General features: G+C 40.9%; 1 long non-coding RNA gene across 1 annotated transcript; it reads right to left on the minus strand.

Moving 5' to 3' along the window:
• Window positions 1–7145: 7145 nt before the first annotated feature.
• LOC138521394 (uncharacterized) lies at window positions 7146–24458 on the minus strand. Its single transcript, XR_011283034.1, has 4 exons — window positions 24394–24458; window positions 14395–14468; window positions 11937–12009; window positions 7146–7198 (listed from the first exon to the last, which is right to left on the minus strand). It is a non-coding gene; the product is annotated as an uncharacterized lncRNA (long non-coding RNA).
• Window positions 24459–24858: the final 400 nt, after the last annotated feature.

Genomic DNA, 24858 nt, shown 5'->3' on the forward strand with positions numbered 1-24858 from the left:
TCCTCCCTTGCCTAGTGAACATTTTTTCAGGAGGGATACCATCGTTGATATTGAAGCAGTCATTTGGGATTGGTCCAAAGATCTCATAGCCTAAATCAATAGACTAATGTTAGGCATCAACCACCATTCCAATAAAGGGGTCTACACCCAAAATGATACTTCGAGGGTCGCTGTTATCCACCAATATTCGAATGGTGTTGTGTTCTAGGTCAGCTAGGCATGTCATATGTAAATACAAACCTTGTTGGAGATGATGATTCAAGTTTATATAGGCATCCTGATTTTTGTGGTTCTGTGCTTGTTTAATTTTAAGGGGAATTGTAAATTGTCGCACCTGTCCTGGGATGGTAACCTCTTCTCTCATTTGAACATCTTCTGCATAAGGCAGCAATTGAGCTGACTGAAATGTTTTTTCAGTATTGTCAAAGCCCATTGGGCTACCCCCCAGTCAGGACCATGTTTTATTATTAATTAGGTCCAAATTAACTGCGAACCGATTGAGAATGTCACTGCCTAAATAAAAGGCGGAAGGTACATCTCTCACAAACCAACAATTATGTTCTATGCTTTTTTCGCCATTGGACATTTTTGCATCCATGAATTTGTGGCTTCCTGGCCTACTTACCATTCATCAATCAATTTAAATGTGGGAATGGTCTGATCTTTTGGGAGTTTCCTGAATAATGCTTCACTGATGAATCTTCTCCGTTATTAAGGCATACTCTGTTGAGAGCAGGCTCCTCCCCCTTATTTATCTGAATGGAGAAAACAGCTGTTCACCCTTTATCTGGATGTCGGTCAGACTTTGAGCTATCATGGGATTTGGGTTTTCATCTGATTTTGTATTGCTATAAAATGTCAGAGTATTTCCCTCCAGTGCGGAATGCCACTTAAAACTGTGAGGGAGTTTGATTTTCAAGAATGCAGAAGGGCTCCCATCACTAGTTTCTTCTCCTACAGAGATGACAGTGATATCTGGGAGTACTCTCCCTGACATGGAATTCTATTTTGTCGGACTGCTGTTCAGTTACATGTCAAACTCAAATAATTGAGCTTTGTTTTAGTGTGTTCGGCCAGTTAGTCTGGGTCCAGAGGACCTTGTTCACACAGTCAATCCGGGGTGATAACCTCTGAAGGAGGTCATTCCTCAATAGACAAGCTGTGCCCTCTGGAGTCACTACTATCACTGGGTGTGTTACCCTATGTCGCCAAATTCTTTTTTCCAGATCCATAGTCCCTTCGATGGAAATATCATTCCAATCGAAGTTTTGGAGTTGTCCGGGAAGAGGTGTGTGGAGAATTTGGTGACTCTCCCCCTTCCTGAATTCAGTTGGTCGAAGGCCTTTTTAGAAATGAGGTTTGCTTGGGATCCAGTATCCACCATCACTGACAATGCACACTGACCCTGTACCTTGATGGAAGTATAACATTTTCCTTCTCTCTCCTCAAGGAGGCAAATAAAATGTGCATTATGTGCCAGCTTGGCAGTTAACCTTTTATATTGAACTCCGTCACTGTGTGATTTTGGACAATTTTGTGTTGGAGTCCAGGAATCTCTAAACAAGATTTGGCATCCAGACAAACATGGAGTTGAGGAATCCTCATTCCCCCCTGATTCTCTGCTGCCCCTCTTTTCCTGGAGACAGTTCCCAGAACCTGTTTGGGGTGAGGGTACCTCTGTAATTTCAGGTCCTCTGGCTGACAATGTTTTGGGACCCATTTGTCCTTGGGAGGGATGCCTCCCTCTCTGAAAGAGAAGATGTTCTTACCTGAATTCTCCAGGTAATCCTCTCCTTCAAAAGGGATGATATGGATTTCCTTCGCAAAGTGGGTTTTCTTTGGCTTTTTACTACTTACCCTCTGTTCTCTAGGTTCCAGCTTTTTGGGGGTAGAAGCCTCATATTCAGGAACAGAGGTTTCCAAGGGTATTTTCCATTGAGAAAGGAAGCTTCCTCTGGGGCTGTGCATCTCCCCGCCACCCAGGACTCCTCCTCAGAAACCTGTTGGTTGTCAGAATTTTCTTCCAGTCGTTTTCACCTCTGGCCTCAGTCCCGGATGTTGGATTTTTCTGTGTGGCAGGTTACAGTTCAGGGTTCGACTGAGCATGCAACCCATGTTGCTCCAGTTGTAAAACATTTTCTGTTTGGTAGGGAGGTCTTGATTCATACATTTGCTGCTCCCGCAAAGGGTAACTGTCCCTTCTGCAGGAGTAGTTCAGGTATTGGAAGTTTCCATGATAACTTTCCATCCTATGTCTCCCTTCTCCCAGGTTCAGAAATCTATTTTTCTGAAAGTGGGCAGAGAGAGGAGGATTATTCTGTAAATTAGGGTTCAGGGGCTACCTGGGAAAGAATTTTAAATTGGGAGGTGGAGTAGTACTTCCCACCAGATTAAAGTATGGAGGAAGGTTTCCTGGGATGGTACTTATCCGATTGGACCCCCCTTGTGCCGGAGAGTCCATATATATATATATATGTCTTGTACTTTTGTATTTTGTACTTACATAGGCGGCAGGGTCAGAAGGGTCATTCGTCTGATATCCTGCCTGATTCCCCCTCGATTGGGCTGAATAAGAGGGTCTCCTCTGCCTGTTGATCTGCTTGTTGGCAGAAGGAGTATTTTTAGGCCCCCCATCTCCAAGTCCAATGTAGGGGTATGTTTTACCTTCGCCACCTTCGCAGTGGCAGGTGTGTTGGATGGTTTGAGGTTTTAGAGTGATTTATATTTTGGACCTCATAGATCCTGGTGGCCTGTTCAATCACCCAATCCAGGGTCCTACGCTTATGATCTCACTAATTGGGTCATAATGTATTTCAGGGGCACATGAAAGTATTTATAGATGAACTCCCTGCTATTGGTATTCACCTGCCTAGAAGTCTGGGAAAAATGCTCATTTCAGATCTGCCACAAACTCTAGGCACCTGGTGTTCTCCATACTGCAGGTTGCATACTGCCTTGTGGGCCTCCTGTGGGTTTCGGTAAGTAGAAAAGTATTTCAAAATGGCTGCCTTATAGGTGGACCATTTATAGTGATCTTGATCATCCAGACCTTCAAATAGGCTGGAGTATTCAGGGGAGAAGGTCCACTTGACAAACTCCATGCAATTTCTATCATTTTTAATTTCAAATGATGTCATCATTTGCTCATAACGCTCCAGATGCTCCCATACTGAATATTTTACATTCTTGTGGTAGGGAGCCATGAAGCTCTTTTTGGCCTTTATCTGCCAAAATGGGTCTTTCACCAGACCTATCTTATATTAGGCAGACTTCCTTTTCCACTGCACCTGAGTTCACTCACCTTCTGACTCAGATCTGCCACTGTTGGTTGTCCATTCCCTGTCTCTAGGCGCTCCCTACCTCTATGGGACTGGGAAGACCTCCTGGAGTTCCAGGAGGTCCAGGGTCTGGACTCCTCTCTCCTATAATGCTGTGAACTCTCAGGATGTTTTCCCTTTTAGTCCCCTTTCTGCACAGGAGAGTACTCATCTTCCTCATCCCTCCTCCCAGGTATGGAGGAAACAGCCCCCACCTCCCTGAATGTGTGGCGGTTTTCAAGATGCTCTTTCTGAGCCGAACCTCTGGCTCTTCTCTTTCTGCAAAGCAGACTAGGTGGTCCCTTAATAGTTTCATTTTCTGCCAGTCCAACTCCCTGATCTTTTCATCATAGGAGTCCTCCTGGTCAGAAGTGCTCGCTAGGGTATTTTTCATTTCGCAGAGCCACTGGTCTGGCCACCTTCCTTTCTGCTTGGTATAGATAAATATTCATCAATATCTGATAAGGACTGGTTTTCTTGCTCAGTTTCACCATACCTGGGTGGGCCAAGCTGACCCATGTTTCCCTGTTCTTGATAGGTGGCATGCATGAGGTCAGCTGCACTCTGGACATATGATGTAGTTAATTGGCTTAAGGGCCCTGGTAGAGATGTCACCACTCTGTGATCAGAGGGTACTTTTCCATACCCTGACTGGTCAGGGTGCCTCAAAGCCTTTTTGTATTTGGCTATTTCATTTTCCAACCTCTCACACCTATTTTCCTCAGTCCCTATATCTTGGTGGGATGCAGATACCCGAGTTATGAATTCTCACACAAGTGCTTGAGTGGCTTCTAGCCCTTTACTTTGAGCCATTAATTGATCTTTTATTCCCTTGATTTCTTCACAATTGGACTCATCTTCATTTTGTCAGGATAGCATCATGCGTGCATATTCAGAGCGTTTAATTTTCAGGAGACTAAACTCTTCCTCTTGTACAGTTCTGCAATGTGTTGCCTGAGCTAGGTCAATCTCTGCTTGCCTCACATGTTCCCTTAATTGTGCATTTTCTCGCCTAATGTTAGTAAGTTCCTGAGCAACTGACTCACTTTTCTCTGCATCTGTCTTTAACTGATGCACTTCCTGAGAAAGGGCACTATTCTCTTAGTTTAATCAGTCTTTTTCTTTCATCAATTTCTTTCTCTGTTGTTTCAAGTTGTCCAGATGTTGGTGCATTTGATCAAAATTGCCTTGGGACTCTATTCCTTTGATAATTAATTGCCTATTTTTGTTTTTCAATTGTTTTATTTGTGATTGGAATGTGGTCATGTCCTCTATAGGGACTCGATTATTAGCAACCTGATCATTTAATTTGTGTTGCAGTGTGCCCAGATTTTCAAAACATTCAGCATTCTCTTGTTTCTGCGTTTTTGCTCATCTTTGAGCTGTTCAATGACACTTTCTTGCTTTAAATCGAAACTGTGACTCTGTTGCACTTTAGCTTCTAATTGTTTGAGCTCTTGCTGGGCTTGATTCAAAAGCTCAGCCTGGTTTTGCGCAGAGGCCACACTATTCTTATGTTGTTCTTCCACTATCAACAAACGGAAGTATATATATATATATATATATATATATATATATATATATATATATATATATATATATATATATATATATATATATATATATGCTGTTAGCTGAGTCATTTTAATTTGCTCATCTCTTGTAGTTTGTGTCATATAATAGTCTGTGTTTGATGCAACCAACCATTATCCTGCCACATTGCAACATTTGAAGAGGTAACCTCCTGCATCATTCTGGTTTGCCACATTTCATGTTCTTCCTCCACCGATTCACCTTTGATACATAATTTTAGTTTCTACTCACAATGTCAACTCAAAATAGTTCTCTTCAATCTTCAGTTTTCTCTATACACCTTCCTGGTACCCAGGAAACAAGTCTGAGTGGCACTTTAACAATGTAAACATGTCTTTCTATACACTATAATGCAATTACACCCAAAGGAATAGTCTGCTGCCACCGCAAATGTCACAAGTGAAAACTCTTGACCAAATCCCGGATGAGCCCCCAGTTTTGTCACAGTTTATTGGATGGTCACTTTCAATTCATGGAGTTCCTTTCCCTCTGATCGAGGTGTCGCACAACAAAGCGCTTATCAGATTTAAATTTGGTTAAGCCTGTAACCTGTATAACAACATTCAGCAGATATCCCCTGTATCAAAAATAAGCTAGAAACCAGGCCGGCGTATAGAAATAATAGTGTATATTTATTTAAATTTGCACAATGAATAATAAACCACTCACAATATAACACCAGCCACCAACTCCATGGCACAACACAATAATCACAAATGTAAATTACTGGCATCAATTGGCTGACATGTATTTCTTAATAGACTTTCAGTTACCACAACAAACACAGGTTGAATTTTAAGTCAAAACACACATAGGATTTCTTTGCACATTAACAGAGAGGAAACTTACACACAGTGATTGCTTGGCTTATCACAATGCTCTTTTCTCCTAGCAATACCCCACCCGCAGGCATCACTTATATATGACCCCTTTGGTTTGAAGGCAAGGTATCGGAAATGAATTCAATGGGGAAATTGCTTGGGGAATACACATTGAAATGAAATGCAGGGTTTGGGGAATTTGCAATGAATGGAACAATTAGTTTGGGACAATTTATTTTCACAGGGAAGGCAGAGTGTTGGGATTTTCATTTTGGGGACACTAGCACATCCAAATGAACAGCAAGGTTACCCAATTACATTAAAGACTAGAGTAATTTACTGTGGACTGGGATCATCTTTGACAGTTTTGAATTTTGACAAAAAACATCACCCTGTGGTAGCCTACCCTATGGGAATTAATTAAATTACATTTTTAGCTAAATAAGCAAAGGGTATAATGCTTTTATTCCCCTTCCCACTAATGAAAGAGCACCCACTAATGAAAAGGAAGAGGTTAAAACAGACAGCTTTCCCACAAACGTCTGGTTAAAATGCATATGGTGTTTGGCACTAAGGGAATTCGTTATGTGATATTTTGTTGTCAAATATGACCAAGGTCTACAACATTTTGCCCACACCCACTAACGGAAAGGGATTAAGGCACATGGCTCCCCACACAATTGATAGCTTTGGGATATATCTGCTGACAGGGGAGATCTCTGTTCTTAGCTCAGGAGGCCAGCTAGATTTCAGACCCTCTTTCAGAAATAGGTAAGCAGCTCACACCTCTGGTCTCTATTCACAGCAAGGTCCCTCCATACAGATTGTAAGCCTCTCTCTCAGATAGGGCTCCGAGCTTCCAGACAAAAGTCCCCAGAAAGTGTCCCATGGTCTCCTGTTTATCTGATCTCCTGGGGATCAGCCTTCCTTTTTTTGTCAGCTCTCTGATGTTGTAAGTCTGCTCTCCTCTTTTTACCCTTCTGTCTCCCTTTAGATTGAAAACTCATATTATAGTGCTGATGACACTTACATATTATGAATGTTCCCACCCTGCGGATTGGACATCTCTCTTTCTCTCCAGCCCACTAATCCGCCCACTTCCAGCTGGTAGGGCAGGGAGTTTAGAGGTCTGTATTATGCGTAATGGGGAGAAGAAAAATGCATCATTTCAAAATATGTTTTTACATTTTTTTCTCAAAATCTCACTACATGGCAAATACTTCCACGTTTCAGATAAGTGCATAAATATATTATTGAAATCTACATTTTGTGGTGAATCGAGGAATACTGATTTTATTTTGCACAACCATCTTGGGAGAAGCTATTATTTTTTGTGGTTTGTTCCTGTGCTGAAATAGTTACAAATATGAGAAGGCCTAACTCAAATTCTAATCATCACATATGGTTAATACTTACATAGTACTGATGGTCATATGAGTCCTGGATGCAATGCGATGCTCGGTCCTCCTGTTATTAAGGAAAATGTGTCCCATGTTATGGCAAAACATTAATATAGAAGCCTCAGTGTCACATTTCAGAAAATCCAGACAATTCCATTTCTTGGAATAACATGACTTGAACAGCTGCTTATCAGTAATGTCTGTTCCTAAACAGTCTTTGAAGATCCATTAGAGGCTCTGATAGGCACTTTATTGTGGTCAAGCTAGTCCAAGTGGTCAATCCTGTTGGCTGGCTTATCTTACCCTCCCACAATTTGTTTCTAACACTTTATATTTCTTTGCATTGTCACCTGAAAACCAGACTAGCTTTTCCTGGTGGGCCTGGCCCAAAGGTCTTGAGTTCAAAGTTTCAGATGCACAGACCTTTCAGTTCAGTGGGGAAAACAAGCGACATACATAATTCTAATTGAATAGCATTTTAAATTGAAAAGATGTGTTTACCATATAACATTTTGTACTGTATCTGGGCCTACTCTTCAGGAATTAAATCTTTCTTTAATACAATAATGAAAAAGATATGAATTTCACTTTCAGTATTATTCACACATAAACCGCAGTTAACATAGGAAACTAGTGTTCATTTCTACAACAAGTAGGCATCACCTTTTAAGTTATGTAATTTTGAATGTTGAAAAGTAAGAGTTTTATTTGTCACAAATGCAGAGTGCTTGGCTTCACTTTAGATTTCTGGATCCCAGTCCTGTGCTGCATTGAAGTCAAGGTGACATGCTGTCGTTTGTATCCTTAAATGAAATGGTAGCTTATCATATTTTAATGAAAACCGCATTTTCAGCCACACAGGCATTGGGCACATCCTGCAATTCTAAGTTCTCAGGTGCATTTTCCTTCACTTAAGCGCCTGTCCATTTTTGTGAAAGTTGAACTAGGTCCATTTGTGTTCCTTCACTAGGCCTTATGTCAGAAATCAATGTTTGAACTGGCATGAATATTCCAATGGGTTTCAACATCAGCCAGCTTCATTCTCACAATAGGGCCTTACATGGCCTATCACTCAGGGGCTGAATTTATACCCCACACTATGCAAAGAAGGCATTTGGGTTGTAAAATGATGATGTTTCACCAGACCACCAAATAATGCAACATACATGAGATGGAAAAGTTTCTGAAATCATTGTATCTTCAAATATCAGACTACTTACTGTCAGTATCTAAGTAATAATTGTACTACCCAAAGGTCTTCTTTGCATAGGCGACTATTATTAGAACAGAGTCATAAAGGTACTAGAGTATCTCATCACAGTAAATACTCATTCAATACAGATTAACTCTGGTGTGTAAGAATATCATGGTTGTAAATGAACAGCATGTTTACCTAAATCCATACTTATATGCAGAAACACACTTTTTAAATGTTGCATCGCTCTACTTGAATGAATGATCCGCTGTACCAGTGGTGACACTAATGATGCTATAAATTATGCTATGTGTGATGTCATCAGTGATGCTTAGGAGCTGCCCAATGAGGGCCCCATAGTTATGTTTTTATTGCTGTCAACAGCTGTCGAATTTTAGGGCTTGTGTTTGCATTAAATCGGCACCTTAACGTCACTTCAACTAAAGTTTTTTTTCACTGAATTCAAGGGATTCTTTGCATTGGATTACTTCACCTTGAGGGTCATCAGCTAATGTTGTTAACTAAATTTCAAGAGCTTTGTTGCACTGAACGTATTCACCTTAACTGTCCCTTAACTAACGTTTTATTACGCAATGTCATGGGTTTGTATTCTATACCTCCCAGCTTCTGTAATCTGCCTTTTTCTGATTATGTAACTGATGTCATATGATTTATCAATATGTATTCTTCCAGTACGTAATATTGGGTTTATCAATAATTTCATCTTTTCTATGTCTGCTAGATAAGAATGGATTGCTGATAGTGTACTGGGATGTAGAACAAGGAGGCTGTGTAATGCAATGGATTACTATTGGGGTACTGGGATGAGGAATAAGGAGGGAGGGTGAGCAGGGATTTTTATAAGGAAGAGTGAGGTGGGGTAGTGAGGGACTGTGATGAGGAAGAGTGAGGTGGGGTAGCAGGGGACTGTGACATGTAAGAGTGAGGTGGTGGTGGGGACTGTGATGAAGAGTGAGGTGGTGGTAATGGGGGATTGTGCCAAGGAAGAGTGAGGTGTGGTTAGTGAGGGACTGTAACGAGGAAGGGTGAGTTGGAGTTAGTGGCAGACTCAGACTGTCACGAGGAAGAGTGAGGTGGGGCTAGAACGGGACTGTGAGGAGGAAGAGGGAGGTGGGGAACTCAGGGACTGACAGGGAAGAGTGAAGTGGGGTAGTGGGGCACTTTGATATGGAAGTTTGAGGTGGGTTTGTGGGGACTGTGATGAGGAAGAGTGAGGTGATGGTAGTGGCAGACTGAGACAAGGAAGAGTGAGGTGGGGTAGTGACAAAATATGAAGAGGAAGAGCCAGGTGGGGGATAATGGAGCAGTGTGATGAGGAAGAGTGAGGTGAGGTAGTGGGGGCCTGTGACAGTGTACATCAAGGTGGAGTAGTGGGGGCTGTGATGAGGAAGAGTGAGGTAGGGCTAGTGTGGGACTGATGAGGTAGAGTGCATGGGACCAGTGAAGGACTGATCAGGAAAATATAGGTGGGTAGTGGGGGGCTTTGACGAGGAAGAATGAGTTGGGGGTATTAGGGTATGTGATAATGTAGAGTGAGGTTTGGTAGTGGGGTACTGTGATGGGGAAAATGCAGGTGGGGCAGTGGGGATGTGACAAGGATGAGTCGGGTGTGATTGTTGGGGAATGTGACAAGAAAGAGTGAGGTGGGGTCGTGGAGGACTGTGATGAGGAAAAGTGTTATGGTAGTATTGGGGGACTGTGATAAGTAAGAGTGAGGTAGGGTAGTGGGGACTGTGACAAGGACAAGTGAGGTGTGATTAGTGGGGGACTGCGATGAGGAAGAGTGCAATGGGAGTAGTGGGGGACTGTGATAAGGAAGAATGAGGTGTGGGTAGTTGGGCACTGTGTTGAGGAAGAGTGAGGTGGGGTAGTGGAGGACTGTGACGAGGATGGGGGTGTAGTTGTAAATGTTAGTTTACTATTGATCGGGAGAATAGCTCAGGGGCAACATGCTCACCTTGGAAGAAGGACGACACAAGTACCACAGTTTTGATCCCCGGGTACACGCTTAGAAACCTCTGGGTATTAAGCGTGTTATAAATAACCTATCATATCATATCATTGGGTACTGAGATAAGGAAGAGGGGGATGTGGAAGCAAAGATAAGATTACTATTGAGTACTTGGACGAGGAAGATGGATGTGAGGGTAAAGATAAGATCTACTGGATACTGGGACAAGGAAGAAGGATCTGGGGTTAAAGGTTACAATTTGACACATTGTCAAGGAAGCGTGATGTGAGGGTAAAGGTAGGATGACTAATTAGTTACCTTGTCAAGGAAGAGGAATGTAGGGGTTAAGGTAGGAGTCCTAATTTTGTACTGTGATGAGGAAGAGTGAGGTGCAGTAATGTAGAGATCTTCACAGCTGATGTCAGGAAAAGATGTAGATCTTCAATTTGAAATCGGGTGACACGATTATCTAATCAAAACTAACAAAACACATGCACATAAAATGCATTCTTAATTGTAAATCTATGTAGCAATTTTTGATTTCAACCTTTTCTCCTACATAGGACTAGCTAATTGGCTCGTGTTCAAAGTCTCTATTATTAGGTATTTCTTTTTTGAGCCATCAAAATTCTGATGCAATGTCTTCACATTCTTTCTTTACCAATCCCGTGTTTTCTGTACAGTGGGTTGTTATTTCAATATCATACTATGGGTCGACACCCATTGTTTCGGCCTTCTGGGCTTCTTTATGCTCTAGATTTTGGTGGCCTTCATCTGGACTGATATACTACTCAATATGCCCACATATGGGATCCTGTGTCACCATGTCTGTGGAATATAAACAGAACTAATATGTGTATTGATTACACACAGTCTAAAGTTTACTATTTTTTAATGTATTTTGGTGCTATGCATTCTTTTTATCATAAATGATAGAGGGCAATACATATAATTCTGCATGACCAATCATAGTCTTAGCATTTTTCGTGATCTCCTCAGGTCATTCCATTCTGCACGGTGTAACACATAACAAGGAATGTTGATAATCCACCAATTAGATTATAGAAACTTGGTATTTTATATTAGTGAGCCACTCACCTCATTGTTCAGGGGTGAGGACTCAATCTGTTTGCTTGCCACTTCTAAATCTGACCCACAAATATATATGTAAGCAGAATATCATCTGGTTTAAAGATTTCTTATTCTACAGCGACCATCACTTATACATATTCACTAACTTCATACAGTTGTTTTTAACCACCCACAAATGTTTGGCAAGAGCCTGCTATTGCATTGCATAACTACTGGTTCCAGGTTGCCTGTGCATTCAAGAGTTACAACAATGTCTGTAAGTGATGCTGTTGCTCTTGCATCTTGTCAAACACGTCTGTGCTGCATTTCAGCAGCGCGTGTCTGTACTGTCTACGTTCATTTTAGCAACCAAATGTTTGTAACCAAAAGTATGTCTAAGCATGCATGCAAGTGAATCAGTCTTTTCGCATCTTGTCTGATGCTGTGTTCGTGAATTTGGCTGACAACTTTATTGCAAAAGCTTTATCAGTGCTCCTGGTGTATTTTGGCAGACATGTTGGATGTTGTTCTAGATGCTGAATTATGTTGAGCCAATGTAACGCTTACCTGAACTCTGCGGGGGCACCGGGTCTATGGACGTTCCTCAGAATTCTTACAGGTAGAAAAGGACTGGTAGACCCTGCAAGGTTCAATAATAATGCTCTCAGTAAAAATGTCAATGCACCACCTTTCTCCTTTTCTTCAAAAACTAGTAACTGCTAACTTAGTTGTTCTCCTACTGAGAATGGAACATATGGAATGGTTGCGCTGAAGTAAAAGTTCCAGTATTAAGCGTTAACAAACAATTGATGTAGCAGAATTTCAAATGTAGAATGTAATTCCAGGAACTGGGTCGTACCAATTTGTGTACACGCACATTTAATTATAACTTAACTTGCGTACGCCAAAACGGCAGAGTTTTTAGAGAAAACTAGTTCACACAACTGAGCGGTGAGATCCAAATGGATACAATTGAAGGTTGTTACAAACTTTATACAATGTTTTTGCATTCGACAATATTTGCTTTTTTCGTAGCAGGAAAATTCAGCTTCAAGTACAACGAATATGCTAGGGAATGAAACAGCCTATCAATGTACGAGCAAGTGACAGAAAACTGCTTCAGAGAAAAGGGGACGGAAATTAGGAATTTATGGACGCGCAGCAGAAGAAAACGAAGTGGAAAGGAAAAAATATGAGAGAACTGTGGAAACTGAGCAGAGCAAGGATTTCTGTGAACACGTCAGGATTTTCCAATGGAACCGAGGTAAATGTTGAACTGCTTTTAGGCAGAGTCAACGCGAAGCGGAGATTCCACAGTGGGCGGGGCTTATATACATAACAGAGTGCCATGAATATAGCAACGAAATAGCTTTCTGAACTTCCCCCTGGTGGCCATCTTAGGTATTCAACACTTCCATACTGTTCACTGAAATTCCTTATCACCCAGCCTTTTCTTATGAAAACCCCAAGTGCGATAGGCTGAAGTCCAATTCTTCTGAGAGTTTATGCTTGATACCTTGCCTGTGATCATGACAGCCAATTATTATTTTTAGACAGAGTGAGATTCTCAACAGCTAAACTGTAACCTGCTTTGAAGCTACCTAATTCAGAACATATTGGAAAAACATTCTGTTATTTTGTTCAAATATCCATTTTATCATTTAGTAATCAATGCCTAATTCTGGGTGTACCCAGTACACTCCTTCCTGTTTCATTTTGGAGATCTTCTGTTTCCGTTAATGGAATTAGGAGTGCTTTCTGAGCCTACTCCATGGACATTGTCTGGTACATATACATATTCATAAGTATTTCGACCTGCAACAAAGCTAGTGACAAGACAAACAATTAGCATTAAGACACAACCCTTATGAGGAAGTCATTGAATAACCAAGTGGGGTTGACCTCATTCTTCATACTAGCTTTCTGATTGGGTCCTCTCAGGGGTATGCACATCATGAGTTGTCCAAAGTTGTCTTCACCAATAAGGAAAGTACATTGTTGTAACACTTTACCTGGGTATAATGGACCAATCACATCACAGTGTTTTCTGCTGATGGCATAATTAGGTTATCTTGTAAGGAGTTGTATATAGATATTCACGCACAACCAATAGGCAAATGAACTATTGGGGATGGAGAACGTTGGATTATGCTGTATCTGATATGTTTCACCTTGTGGTTTTGTGCTATAAAAGATGTAACTTAGAGTAGGCGTGTTGAGCTTGGTTTCAGTTTTCAGTTCTATGGGACTGACTGATACTACCTGCCATATTTGCATGTAATAAAACCTAGTTTTTTCCTTGCAAGCCATGCCCTCATTTTTAACCCCTTCTGCAGGGATTTTTTATTGATCAGTTTTTGGGTCCATCCTACAACACACACCCCTTTTGTGACCCTTTATATCTTTGGAATTCTAACATGGATTTGAATTCACCTTTCCGGTTTTGGGGGGCCTGGCCACACATTATGTTTTAAAGGTTTTGTACTGATCCATCCTATGGCTCAAAGGTTATTATATATAGCATTTTCACATTTCCTTTAGATGATAGGTTTCACGTTAACTAAAAGGCAACTATCATCACCCCGTAATGGTAATTTTTGATTTTTGTACTTTGACCAGCTACAAACGTCTCCTGCCCAGTATGCCTACATACCATCTGTTATTACACTTATTTGGGGTAGTTGCTGTAATGTAATACTGTTGATAAATTGTTCTTTGCTTGTGCAGGTACTAGGGGATGGAACTTAGGTCTTCTGGGGCAACAATGATGGTCACCGGCTCTGTGGTGAAGGCCCCATAGGAGGATTAAGGGTCTCCATTCCATTCATGGTACTGTATGGAGCAACTGTCTGAATGTACCTAAAACCCCATTTGTAAGGAGGTTACCCCCCCGTGAGGTCCTAGACAGGATTGCGGAAAGAAGCATATAGTCCATGGAGCCACCAGCATGGATGACCATGGACTGTGTGATACCAATGTAGGAAGCTGGATTACTGAAAGAAGAAGGTTTATCAGTGTTACTTACCCAGATAGCAGCCGGCAACATTTTTACACGTTCATGGGATCCTGTCGGTATCAGAAACCAGAGGTATTATCCATCTGTAAAGGAAAAGAGATGGTGATCCATGGCTGCAGAGGCAACTGCTGCAGTGTGTAGTGGGAATCCAAGATGGAGAAGACAGGGGAAATTACCTTGATTACCGTCACCTGTTGAATCCGCAGTTCCTAGGTCCTGTGCGTCAATTGCTCGGCTGCAACAATGCACAATGTTCTGGCTTGTATAGGTTAAATTGGGAGAGAGTTGAGGTTGTATTATTTTCTGAATGTTTGTTAAGGGTGGCGCATCTTAGATAGAAGGGTTCGGTTCCATATTGCAGCAGCATGGCCTGACAATTCTATTTTCTTTTAATTTGTTTTGTTTTATTTATTAGTGTGTAAACAGTTTAAAATAAACGTTTACACATTTCAATCTTAATTAAAAAACACTTAATACCAGTCAGTTCATTTGAAGACAAGAGAAAAAGAGTTAAAAGGATCAACCTAAAACATGTTTCAAACATTGTCAGACAGCAATGTTCGAAGAGATTTTATGTCCACCTAAAATTTGAATCCAAATCTATTGAGCCGCCAGAGTGTTCAGGTTGTGCACACATTTCCCAATTCTCTCTGTGCATAAAATACAAAAAGAGACACATTCTATGACCAAATGCCTTATGGTCTCAATTTCGGTTGCACAATATCTGCAAAGTATCTTATTCCTAAGAAACTTCTCTTTAGCTCCAATCGCCTCACGTGTTGGATACATATGTTTTAGCCTTAACAGTTCACTTCTAAATGCCTACATTGGATGTTTACATAAATAAGCTGCAATCATATTAAAGGGTTAGATCTCCATTCTAAAATGATAAAACAGATGATAGTTCTTCAGCAACAATCTGTTATTTATCCAGTCCACCACAAGTGCCTTTTTTCTTAACCCTCGAGGGGGACTGAGCAAGTACTTCTATAGCGGAATCAACATATTGTAAGGAAGAATGACATTTACATTTCCAAGCCAATAAATCCTTGCAATTACAAGACGACCTGCTTGTTTCAGTGACAAGAACAAACTATCTAATGGAGGGGATAATACCTTGGCATAAAGTTGCAGACACTTCTAATTAATATGAGCGTTTCAAGAAATTAGGCCAAGTTCATGGCGTTTTACTGATGTTGAGGGACACATTGTAGGATAGATAATGTTTTTCGCCATAGTAGTGCTTCAATCTTAGACCATCCAAGCGATACATACAGACTTTTCAGTACAACTTGTTGGTGGCAAAATTGAAACAGTGGTAACATTGAAAAACTCCATACCTATTATCCAATAGTCTTAGTTGAGTTGCAGCTACTGTGGCGGAAGCCCTCAAAAGCAGTGTAGGAATTCTGTTTCGCTGATTTTTAGTAGAATGTTACCCCAGCGACTTAACATTAGAGATCCTTTCTAGGGACATTTCATGAATGTACCAATTAACATTTTTTTGTCGATTTTGATTTCCAGGATGGATTTTTCACTAACATTTTAGATTTATTTTTATTCAATCACAAGCCAAGATCCATAGAGTATTCATTAACTGCTGCCAATGATCTTTGTAGTCCGATTGAAGTGAGGTTGCACAAGACAATATCATCTGCGCTTGCTAAATAATGGAGGAGCAAGCCTCCTAATTTGGGTGGATTAGCGTGGACTTGTCCCAATGAGGCATCAATGTCACCAATATATATTAAACATAAATTGACCCAGAATGCAGACATGGTGACGGCCATGCTGTGGTATGATCCACCCTGTGATTGTGCCCCGCTGGTTGAGACTCACTTTTATTTGCATCTCAGAATGTAGGGTCACTAAAATACTTAATGACATAGATTGACAACTGACTTTCTGGAGTTTATCCTAGAGTCTTACCCTTATGGCAATCAAAAGCCTGAGAAATGTCCACAAAGGCCAAACAAATTGGCCTTTTCTCAGTTAAGGCTTGATTACTCATCAGTTGTAACAATCGGCAGTTCAGGGAAGTTCCTACGCCTTTTCTAAAACCTAATTGGTAAGAATCAAGGCATTGGACAGAGTTTGCCCAGCTCTCTAGTTCTCCAAGCAAGAGATTTGCAAATATCTTACTGGAGGAATCTAGACGAGAGATGGACTGATAATATGATGGATCTAATCTGTCTCCACGTTATAAAAATCAAAACCAACAATGTTCCTTTCCACGAGGTATTCAGCGAATTAGTATTTAAAATATAATTAAATAGACTCTAAATAGCTATCGAAGCATTTGATAATTTGCACTTCTGAATACTGCGATATATTGCCTTCAAATCAAAATGAATGTAAATGATCGGCCTAGTATGAATCCAATCTACAATTAAAGTTCCCTTTATGCAATCATAAGTATAGAATTGTAAGATACTTTTTCCACTCTTCAACAGAAATTGGTTAGGCTTGTATAAAATGTTGTACTCCAGGATGTATTATTAAATCACCAAAAAGCACAAGCATCCTTTTAGATAATGCAACAAAGCATGGCTTCCACATCTCTAATAGCCGGTTTATAGTCAAAAAGTCGAATCCAATAATGTCGAAAGTCAAAAAGTCGAAAACAAAAAGTCGAAAACAAAAATGTCGAATTTTTTTTTTTGGTTGCTTTTTTTTCAAAATGGGGGGGTCCCCCCCCCCCCCCCCAATCCCCCTTTTTTAAATTTTTTTTTTGTTTTACCCCTTTTTTTTACCCCCGGAGCCCAAAAAAAATATATAAATAAAAAAAATAAAAATTCGACATTTTTGTTTTCGACTTTTTGGATTCGACATTTTTGTAATTCGACATTATTGATTCGACATTATGACTGGACACCCTAATAGCCATCATATTGCAATGAGATTTGAGCCACTTAGAAAAGTAATGTTTAAGTTTACAAGAGTATATGTTAAAATTACTATCCTAGGGATTCAATTTCCTAATGTTCTAACAAAGTTCCTTTTTCTGCCAGAATAAACTTGTCAAAAACATGTTTATGCATAGGCTTTGGTGACATAGCTCTGCACAGATATTTATCAGTTGTTAGCCCTCTTAAAGGATGTATTGTACATACAAAACTATTATGATCAACCAAGGCAGTAGAGCCAGAGTTAAAACATTTGGTTACCACATGGTTAAAATGATCGGAAAAGGAAGCCCTCCAGATAAGTGAATGATCTGTGGGACGTACAATCAATTTAAGGCTGGCACAATCAATAGTTTCAGAAAATATCAAAGATAGCGGGCAATGATCACTCAATGGCATATCCATAACATCACATTTTCAACATTGTGTATACAATTCTCTTGCAATAAAGAAATAATCCAAAATCAAAAAAAATGATTTTTGAGCATTTCAATGTATAGTGTGGGAGGCAATCTTCAATAATGTTACTGTTAGCCATTAACAAGTCCCATGTGTCCATCTCAGTCTAATCTGTGCACCTTGAAATGCCATTTTGCTGTATAGGTGCATTATATATACCCAATAAATAAAAATGAATACATCCTGTGACTCTGATCTCTGGATTTGGATGGAGAGAACAGTAGGTTACCATAAGGGTAATGACTGGGGTCTAAACATTCACTATTGAAGTTGCCAAGAACGACAATGCAAGCATTCACATTAGTCAGTTTGTCAGATGAGATGTGGAGCTGACCCATGAAGGGAATTAACAATAGGGGTACATTTCTTATTGTTACTGTGTATCGGTTTTTGGACTATACCTATCGGGCCTGATTCACAGAACATTTTCCTATGGGATTGCACCATTATGAAACAATTCTCTGAATCAGCCCTATATTGTTATTTCCATGTCTTATGCTCACTGTTAAAGGCTCCCTGGGGGATTCATATTCATCCAGATAATGTAATGGAGATTGGAAGCCCATAACAGGCAGCCTTTCTATACCCATAGTACCAAATACATCATAGCCAAATGTCAGAAGAGCTTGTGCTTCACTCAAAACATTTCTAATTACCCATGAATAAAAATATAATGTAACCCCATCTATCCTCTACTTATAAATAAATTCAACCTGGTCAATGGCCCTATGAGGTTGGTGCTAACTCATCAGCTACCAACCCCTTAACACTGCTCCCCCTCCATGGGAATAGGGACTCGGAAGCACCAGCACTGTTGCTAATGCTGGCGTTGTTTCTGTGACAACTTTGCTTTTCAGGGCTGTTGCGCGCGGCAGTTCAGAGTTGTAGTCTACCAGTCCATAAACGGTGCCAGTATGTTGCTACTGGCACCTTTATTTCCGGGCCTCATTACGAGGTTGGTGGTACCCCACCGGTGCCACCGGAGGGTTGCCACCAACCCCATAACAATGTTTCCGCCCCTGGACTTCCCGGTGCCACTGGGACATTACAAGTACCTGTGGCCCAGGAAGTCAGACAGCGGAAAATGTTATTCTACTGTGGAGTCCCATAGGACTCGATGGGAATAGGGATTCGAAAGCACCAGCACCGTTGCTAATGATGCCGGTGCTTCTGGGACAACTATGTTTTCCAGGGGCGTTGCACCCGGCAGGTCAGAGTTGTAGTCTGCCGGTCCATAAACGGTGCCAGTTGTTGCTACTGGCACCCGTATTTCTGGACCGGCAGACTTGTAATGAGGCCCAATGTCTCTTTTGGAAAGCAAATGAAGGCTCGAAGTTTCAGAAAACAGAGTGAATATATATTGTCTATTTAAAAGAACTCCAACAAGAATCCTCAAAGAAACGTTCCACATCTAGGACAAGATAATCAGAAAATTGGACAAGGTAGGCTTTCGAACTAAAGTGGAGTCATTTTGAGGAGCCATGCAAGGCATAGTCTGAGGCACACTCCCAGGTGACAGTCTATCCATGGAGAGCTGAAAATGCCAATCATGTACCGTGTTGCTCGTCAGTAATCTCTCCATCAATTTCCTCCGTCTTTTAACCAGAGTAAGAAATTGCACAGTTATTCGAAACGGATTAAATCACATACAAGCCAGAGAAGGGTTCAACAGTAGTAAACAAAAAGACAGAGGTGGGCTGCGAAGTAGATGCAGACAGACAAGCAGACAGGCCAAAACATTGCTGAATAACAGATGTGCCTGCACCAGTATAAGATTCACATTGGGCCTGAGAGAAAAATATATGAGCCGATGAACATTTGGAAGAGCTCATGTTGACAGATCCTGATGAGTTGCCCATAAATTGAAGATTTGCGGCCATTGTAATAGTATAAGGAGAGACCATTCTGGGCTCATCTGACATATATACTTGATCAATATCTGTGTCCGAATATGTAGACAAAATACTGACGTCCAGTAACAGTTCCTCTTCCTTTATCAGCTTTAGAAAGTGGGTTCTTGAGCTCTTTCCACTTGCCACAGAAGTTTGTTTCTTTTTTTTATTCCAGAGAGGGGAAACAACATGGCTGTCTTGTGCAACATTTGCCACAGAGAGTATTGGGGTCAATCCTCCACTACCGACACTGCTTGTAGCGTTGTGCCTACAGTCGCCTCTGGGAAGCAGTCCTCCTCATGATAAGACTGGCCTGTTTTTAAACTCCTTAAAAATGTATGGGAGCATTTATTTTTCCGCTTAGGAACATCCTTAAGATTTTAAGATTTCTTTGCCCTCACCTTATTGGTTTACAGGTGACAATTTAACAGTGCCATTAAAATTCATATTAGTCGTCACATCAGAAATTGGGTTGGGTCGCAACAGTGCTAATGCACGGCACTCATGTCATCATTAACAGAACGTGGCTGAGTTTCATATATAAAAGTGGGCAGGCTATAGACAGTTGCTGTAACCCACTCATCCAACTTCATGTAGCAACCGTCAAAACTCTATCTACATCAAACACGTGATTTGTTGATTAGGTCCGTAGGTGATCTATGTGGAGTACATTTGCCAGCCCCAACAAAAAATAAAACCTACAACAAAAACCCAATTCCCCCCTCCTCAAAAGCGGCTGTGCTTTCTTTCCCTGGCGCAGGTGTGGCAAGCTTTCAACACTGCCACTACAAAGAATGGCTGCATTTGCTTCTGTCATCTAAATCCAGCCGAAAATTACCTCTGCTCAGAATGGCATCACCTCTTTCTGTTCTGTCATTTTGAATACTAAAACTGTGCACATGACTGCAAAGGCGGCTTTGACATTTGCTCCTGTTTCATTTTCCAAAAAGATTGTGCCCATCAAGGAAAACCCTCCTGGCACGTTTCATTTCTGCTTAGTAGTAAGAGGTGAGGCAAAAGCATTCCCAGAGCAGCTGACGTGCTGGGAAATACTTGAAAGGCCAAGAATTCTTATTTCTACTGAAACACAGCTTGAATTTACTTTTGGTAACAAGTTAACTAATTTGCTATATGTCAGTTTCAGAGAACCCATTTGCCAAGCATATCCTTGTGTACAGAAACTGACCAGAGCTATGAAAAGCTTTCAGAAAGTTAATGCCAAAGAAAATGTGTGCAACAGAATCCACACTGGGAATCTCAAAATGAACTGAAATAAACACACTTGTGAAATCTGCTTTTGTTAAAGCAAGAACACTGCTCTTTTGAAAGCTAAATGTGAAATCCTCCCAATATTCACACAGAAACAGTACTCTATGTGTGGGGCTGGAGTGGTTTAAATGTATATTATATATTTTTTTTTAAAAGGACTTGGGTGCTGGGGAAGAAAGAGAGAAAAAGAAAAAAAAACATGTTTGAAGACTCCAGAACCAGTTTGCCAAGGCAGGCACTTCAAAGGTATCCAGCCCCTTGGGAAAGGAAGGCCCTTTACAAATGTGAGAGGGCCAAGGTGTGGAAATTCGCAACCTCGTCAGACTGGCTGGCATTTGCCCAGCAAGGGACAATGGACCAAGGTGAGTTCCCTCCCATTCAAACTGGAGGACTTCAAAGGGGGAGTCATGGCAACCCCTGTGCAAGCTGACCAAGGGAAAACATTTGGCTGGGGGTTGGAAAGACCGCCCACATTTGGGGAAGAATCCAGCCCATTTGATTAAAAATACTTTTTACATTAAAACATTTGTTTCAGTAATCTAAAGAAGCAGTAATGTGAAATTATGACAGTTTTAATGTAATTTTTGAACAAGTAAAATAAGCCCATGTGGATCTTACTGACATGTGATGGACACGAACGGCAGTAAAAAGGCATTTCTGGGGAAAGCATAAATGGCACAGATATGAAACTTGATGAAAATATGCCCGACACAGTTAGGCTTATGTGTTGCTATTTGTAGAATTTCTGATAAAATGTTTTCCATGAGAAATTGCAAAAGAGTGCCAAAAGGGCGAAGCAGCATCGCACAGATGAGGCATTTGAACCAGCATGTTTCTTGTGAAATATGGGATTTGCCTATCTGATTTTTATAATGGTGATGTTTGTAAATATAAGAGTTTTGTGCCATGCCTTATTTTGATCAAAGTAACTGTGGTGAAACAAAGCCAGTCATAAAACACCCACACTTAAACTGATGCCACTTCCCTGGAACCAATACACCCATAGCCTGACATATCCCCTCCAGGGGTATGTTCAGATTACTTCCGCCCACATTGTAAAAATCCTCTGATCTCATCCTGCCTATATAAGAAGGAGGCATAGGGAGATTCAGGACATTCAAAATCCAGACCTTCAGAGATTCAACATTCGAAAATCCACCCTGCAAGATTCCAAGATCCAGATCCAGGCAGAACCACCTATCCTAATCCAGATCCAGATAGAACCACCTATCCTACAAAAAAATCCCAATAATTCAGGGAGAAAGGAGGAAAGACTGCTGATCCCTTTGGGAGAATCTAGTGACCAGATCTGTCTTTGCCCAGCTGTTCCCTAGAGGAGAGCCTGCCGCTGCCCAGGTGACCAGATCCTTTTACCACTGTCCAGAGACCCGGTTAGCTGTCCAAACTACCCAGATCAAGTGCGTTTTGTAAGTATCACCCTCTCCAGTAAAAAACTGCATGCCCCGCTCTGTTACCTTGCATTCTGTCCAACCCTAAAAAATCCTATAAGTACCCTAGTAACTTCCTAAACTGTCAGAATCCTCTGTGTATCCTGTCCTTAGAAGAATCTGTGTTACTCTCTCTGTGTTTTTCAAAGCATTTCAGTCCTTTGTTTAAGTCCTGACTACTACTTTTGAATAAATGTGTTAATTTCCCATAAGGATGAACGCGGCGCGAATAGGTTAACATTGCAAATTAACCTCCTTGTGTGCAGTGTCTTTCTTTAATAATTTAGCCACTAAAATACAGTTGCAGTGGAACAAATAATTTTTCTAACAAAACCGAGTTTTCCTGTGAAATTGTTTCCATTTTAAAATCCGATTTTCCTTTCCTATAAAGAATCCCATACTGTCACCCATAAGAAGTCATCCTTTCACTTCAGTCTCATGCCTGTTATGTGCCTTTGTACCTCATCAGAAAACCCAATTTCTGATTTTGATTGTTTGGCTCGTTTCCTAGGCTGTTGGCTTCTTTTAAACCCGTGAAAAATAAGGAATTGCAAATCTGCCACGTGTGATTTTTGCTGCACTGCTTTCCTTCCCAAAGTCTATTTTCTCACCTGTATTCATGTTGTTTAGTACCTTGCCTTCTAGCTTGTAAGATTTCTTGCCTCTTTAGCCCAGCCATACGAATTCCTGTCTTATTCATTCTACCGCACATTTAAACTGATCTCTAACTATCCTGTGAATTCCAAATGCCATTTTGCACATTTTACAAGGGTTTTCATTTCGCTTTGGTCTCCCATTCTGGGGTGCTAGGTCAGAATTCAAATCTGATTTTTGCCTCTTATATCTGATTCCTTGCTACTCCTTTCCACCCACACAAAACCTAGTTAACAGGGGTTTTGGGGAGTGTTGCAGGGGGAATGCATAACAGTTTTGCCATCTAAAAGTATGACCAAAAAGTGACCTTGCTTCCATTCATATTTGCATTCATGTATCTGATGTCAGAAAGTTAAATTAAGTGTATCATATCAATGTGCTGTGTAACTATCACCACACTGGTGATTGCTGCCCTATATTGAATCTGTTTGATTCCATTTGAATTTAAATATAAATAAATATTTCATTATTACACACCAGCCTGGTTCATGGACGATTGCGACACGGGGTCAAGGGGGGTGTGAGATGGGTTGGCTGTATTCTCAAAGCACAGAGTGCCAGGGGACCACTTCGGTGGTGATAGTGCGCAGTACAAATGTCCTTTAAGGTTAACATTAACAATCCGAAATTAATACAATTGGAAGCGTTTTTATTGTGCGCCACATCCCTTGACAGTGGAAACAGTCCTGCTCTGAAGTGTGCTGTGTCTTTAAATCTGTTACACAGATCAGGTTGTGATGGTGGAAATTATAACTCATCAGTATTAAATAGGTCAAGTCTATCAGGCTTCACACATGTAATCCTATAAACATACCCTTTCAAAAATGATAACTTATATGTGATAATATTCAGAATTTGTTCAGTATATTTTCATATACTTTTGCAAGCGACATTTATGTAAAATTTGGTACATGCATAGCTGAACCTGCAGCATGCGTAGAATCATTCGCAACAGCCTTGTAGCTTACATTAGAAAGAGGCTATGCAGGGTTGAAGGAGCCGATAGACTTGGGTGAATCCGGAATACATAAAGATGGAGCGCATGAGAGATTGGTGTCTGGAATAATTTGGGTAATCAAAGAGGGAGATATTCTCGAGTCTTGGTGGGCCTGTTGGTATAAGCCCATTCCCAACACACTAGCATTCTGGGCGCTAGAAGCAGCATTTAAAATTGAATTGTCACTAATTCCGCACAAGGGAGACCCTATAAAATTGTAATTAGGATCAGTTTTCTTAACCATTGATTCAGAATTTAGGAAATGTTTTGAAAATTCGAGGCAATTAGACTCAGTCATAAGCACATGATGAGCCGTACTCGCTGCAGAACAGATGTCATATATAGCACTTGAAGTGGATGATATAAATAGATGTAATACTCACTTTCACATCAACGTGGAAAAGACGCTTTCTCTTGCAGATTACCGCAGCATGCCACAAAACACTCATCACCTTGCTCTGCGCTGAAAGGCAGTTTATATGGTTGGATGTGTTACCAAGTAACTGGTCCTCCAGGGAAAACAGGGAACACAGTTCATCTTGTAGGTTCCACTGTAGCTGCATCGTCCAAAGAAAGCACCAAGCAGCACACCAGTCTGCTTCAGAGTTAAATTACTGCAGACTGCAACAAAACACTCAACCTCACTCCAGCTCTTTTCTTTGTCTTGGCTTTCTGCATCTTCCGCTTCCGTGCCTATAAGAACTGAGGTACGGTTCCTCTGCGGCAAAGCCCTCGCAGGACAAGGCCGGAGTGTTGAGCGATGCAAGTGCGCAGGAGATGCTTCCAGGCTATATGTAGCACGCTTTGCGATGTCCCCGCTTCTGTGCCTATAAGAACCGAGGTATGGA

The sequence above is a fragment of the Ambystoma mexicanum genome, chromosome 1q, assembly GCF_040938575.1.
Source record: "Ambystoma mexicanum isolate Mex_15411 chromosome 1q, UKY_AmexF1_1, whole genome shotgun sequence".
NCBI lineage: Eukaryota > Metazoa > Chordata > Amphibia > Caudata > Ambystomatidae > Ambystoma > Ambystoma mexicanum.